Genomic DNA, 4,828 nt, shown 5'->3' on the forward strand with positions numbered 1-4,828 from the left:
ACTTAAGGCTTTTGTGATCACTATATATCTCGCACTTCTCCCCATACAAATAATGTCACCAAATCTTTAGGGAAAAAATGACTGCGGCTAGTTCCAAGTCATGAGTGGGGTAGTTCTTCTCATATTCCTTTAGTTGTCGAGATGCATACGCTATCGCCTTACCGCGCTGCATGAGAATACAATCCAACCCGACCTTAAAAGCATTAGTGTAGACTGTCATTCCACCTGTGCCTTCAGGGATGGTCAACACAGGGGCTGACACCAACCTTTTCTTCAATTCCTGAAAAATCTTCTCACATTCCTCTGTCCATTCAAATTTTACCCCCTTTTTGGTTAACTTAGTCATTAGTGCTAAGATCCGAGCAAAATTCTCAATGAAGCGCAGGTAGTACCCAGTTAAACCCAAGAAACTTCTAATTTCTGTAACGTTATTGGGGTTTTTCCACTCTACTACCGCTTTCACCTTATCAAGATCCACCTCGATTCCATCTTAAACACTATGTGTTCAAGGAATCTAACTTGCTTAAGCCAAAATTTACACTTACTGTATTTGGCAAACAATTGTTGTTCTCTCAGCCTCTGTAATACCATCCTCAGGTGTTGAGTATGCTCCTCTTCCGTCTTAGAGTAGATCAATATGTCATCAATAAAAATAATTACCCATTTATCCAGGACATCATGAAATACTCGATTCATTAAATCCATGAATGCTGTCGGTGCATTAGTTAATCCAAAAGATAACACTAGGAACTCATAGTGACCATACCGAGTCCTGAAAGCTGTCTTGGGTATATCACCGCTCTTTATCTTGAGCTGATAATAGCCTGATCTAAGGTCTATCTTTGAAGATACATTTGGACCTTGTAGTTGGTCAAACAAATCATCAATGTGTGGCAATGGATACCGGTTCTTAATGGTTAGCTTATTCAATTCCCGATAATCGATGCACATACGCAAGCTGCCATCCTTCTTCTTAACAAACAATACAGGGGCACCCCAAGGTGAAACACTTGGGTTAATAAACCCCTTCTCCAATAATTCTTGCAACTGCATCTGTAACTCCCTCAATTCGGCTGGTGCCATCCTGTATGGAGCTTTTGACACTGGAGCTGCTTCAGGAATCAAGTCTATGGCAAATTCTAACTCTCTATTAGGCGGTAGATGCATCAGATCATCTGGAAAGACGTGGAGAAATTCTTTAACCACCTCTACCTCTTCTAGAGGTGTAACCTTTGCATCAACATCAAGTACCGATGCTAAGTAACCCTGACATCCACTTTTCAACAACTTTACCGCTTGAAGAGCAGAGATGAGGACCTTTCTAGCCCATTTTATTTTATTTGCTTGGTATACCAGTTCTTTCCCTTCATCATTTGTCACCCTAATTAATTTTTCGGCACACATCACATTTGCTCGATGGGCCGACAACCAATCCATGCCCAGTATAACGTCAAAATTCTGCATGTTGAATTTGATGAGTTGTGCATTCAATTTTTTTCCACTGATTTCCACTGGGCACAGCCCATACACCTCCTTCAACTGTGTAACTTTGCCTGTAGGCATACTAACAATCATCTCATGATCTAGTGTCCTGGGTGACATACCAAGTTTCTCAGCAAATCTCTTAGATATGAATGAATGTGTAGCTCCTGAATCAAATAAGACATAGGCTGGTATACCCGATATAGGTAGAACACTTAGTGCAACAATGCATATAAGTATAGCAGGTCATCAAAATTCAGCATAAGGAAAATCTTAAATTAAAATGTACCTACTACTACTTCCGTGCTGGCCTCAGCTTCCTCAGCTGATAAGGCATACATTCTTCCTTGTGGTTGATTCCCCTGAGTTAAGGGAGGTCTGTACAGAGAGGGCTGACTGGATGGTAAGGCTGGTTTGACTCGATAGTCTTTGGCATAATGCCCATAAGAGTGGCAATTGAAGCAATGGATATGTGATGCCGAAACTGGGGTAGGGCCCCTTTCTACTTGATCTGATGTAGATGGGGAACGGGGTGGCCTTGTGACTATAGGCACCATACTAGTGTTCGGGCGAAAAGATGTAGAGCCCAGACCACCAGCTGGTCGAGGAAGGTAGCCAGCCAGATGGCCTATAGGGCTGTCTATATGTAGGCCCAGAACTATACGACCCACGGTATACCTTGGATGAGTTGGCCATGTCTGAAAATGGATTAGTCCTCTTCCACAATCCAGGTGTGAGGGATTGCTCTCCCTTCTGCTTATCTTCCATAGTTTTAGCTTTTTGTACAATTTGGCCATAATCTGTCAAATCTAAGACCTCGAGCACTGACCCAATCGATGCTTTTAATCCCTTCAGAAACCTTGCAGCCTTTTTCTTCAGCTGACCTCATACGCCTAGGGGAAAAATGGAACAAGCTTTCAAACTGCTGCTGATACTCAAGGATAGTCTTATTCCCTTGAGTCAAGGCCATGAATTCCGTCTCTTTACGGTCTCTGAAGCTACGAGGGTAATGGTTTACCAAAAACAACTCCTTGAACTGCTCCCATGTGGGTTCTGGATGTGCGACAAACAATATAGGCTTAGAGGCTTGCCACCAAGAGTTGGCTTCATTCTTGAGTTGCAACCCTGCACAAATAAGCTTCTGTGCCTCAGTGCACTCAATTACCTCAAATATATTTTCTAGCTCTTGGATCCGCTGGTCCGGATCTAGAGGATCATTCCCCACCTTAGAGAATATAGGTGGCAAGTTCCTCTTGAAAGATTCCACTACCCTTATTGTATTATTCATCGACGGGTAATTGGGTGCATATGCAAAATAGTAAGGGTATGGAGGGGGCACCATATATAGAGGAGTGCTGAATGGCAAAATTGAAGGTGTACCTCCGGCTTGTGGTCCCATACCATACCCTACAGGTGGGTCTTGTGGAGTAGTTATCTGAGGATGTTGACCAGGTTGAGGAAGGTCTAACTATTGCTGTATAGCAGCCATAAATGCCTGCTGCTGCTGGAGCATTTGTTGCTGGAAGGCTTGCTGTGACTGCTGAACTATGGTCGTAACATCACTCGGAGTGATGACAGGTGGAGGATCCGGAAGTGTGGTCAAAGGTGGGTCCCTTTGAGCCACACCCTTATCAAGGGTTTCTTGAGGTTGTGGAAGTGGGGTTTGCCCCACAGAGCAGGACCTTTGAGGATTTGGTGGTCGACTGATAGGAAGAGGACTACGTGAGGTTCCTCGAGTATTGCAACCGAATCTAGTGCGTACCATCGTGTCCTTGTACCTGGATCATACCGTACATAAAACATTAGTTAAGTACCTTAGAATTTACATAAGCACATAATCATATGCCAAAATACGGGGTATTGTAGTGTATGATGTCTTGCATCTAGCCACAGCTTAGCCCCGAGAGTACTGTGCTAGCTCTTCAACAAGTAGGACGGTGGTCCCACTCGACCCCTTTTTTTTTCCTCTCTCAACGGGTAGGCTACCACCAGCGGGCAACTCGGGTCAGGCCCGTCGGTCTAACCCGAGGTAAAAAAATAAAGGGGCTTTTAAGATTCTTTCACCCTCATTTCTCCCATCTTCTACCTTGGCTCAACTCAGGGCGATTTTGAAGGGTTTCTTGGCGCATCCACTCGCGATTTCACTTAACGATTCCACGGATTTTGGAAGATCCAAGTGCTTTTCACTCTCAAGTAAGTCTCTTCTCCATTTCTCTTCTTGGAACATATATTTTGGGTATTGAATCCATTTATACTTCTCAAAACTTGATTTTTTTTCATGTTTCTTTCCATAGAATAATCATTCCATGAGAATATGATGCTTCCTTTGTGACTCATTCATAGTTTTGGGCTTTACTACCCAATCTATGAGAGAAAATCCCAAACCGTGCCCTAATTTCTCCAATTTGGGATTTTCTTCTATCTCTACCCTTTTCTCCCCAACTAACAACTCAAATGGGATTTCTTATCCTTGATTTGCACTTACATTGTTGGAAGGATCATGGAAACTTGTATATGCTTGCAATTCCATCTCTTTTCTATGAAAATCCATCTCTTTTCCATGAAAATCGATCTCTTTTGTGTTAGGTTTCCTGAAAAAAAAAATTTATGGGGTTTCTATAATTCTCTTCACTTCATTCCATACTTGTGAACAACTTTGAATCACTTACCATTCCTTGCACCTCAATGTCATAATAGATTTTTTTTTTTTTTTTTTTTTTTTTACATATTCTTGGTTGTATAATGATAGGCATTACTATCATTGACATGTAAGCTTCAAGTTCTACACTATTATGGGATTTTCATTCTCTTGGATTGAACTTGCACATTGAATTTGGGGGCTTTCTACCATTTGACACCAATTACCCCACTTAAGAAAATTTTTATGAGGCTTTCCATCACTTCTCACTTGCCATGCTTTATACTCCTTTGTCACTCTTCTATTTTGCAACATGCTAACAGATGCCATGTTTGGGGATTTTATCCTATTCATTTCTCCGTGGCTTAACCACTCCTCTTTTTATAATGATCCATATTATGTATTTAGGTGCATTTACATGTGCTTGCTCAACCTCCTGTTTACTTCCTTTGTCATGCAGAAATTTTACTTATCACTATTTCTTCTCTTTTCTTACTAGGATGTCTTCTCGCAAGGGCAAGGAACCCACATCCTCTTCCAATAGACGTAGGGCCACAACTTCAAAATGGAAGGGTGTAGGGACTAGTTCCCCAGCCCTTCGTACAAGGAAACAAGGACATGCCCCCATAGATCCTCTAGACTATGATGAGGGACTCTTCCGGAGTTTGAGGGCAGAAACGAATTGGCAGACCTTTCTAAAGAAGTATG

This window comes from Macadamia integrifolia, chromosome 5 (assembly GCF_013358625.1).
Source record: "Macadamia integrifolia cultivar HAES 741 chromosome 5, SCU_Mint_v3, whole genome shotgun sequence".
NCBI classification, from domain to species: Eukaryota; Viridiplantae; Streptophyta; class Magnoliopsida; order Proteales; family Proteaceae; genus Macadamia; species Macadamia integrifolia.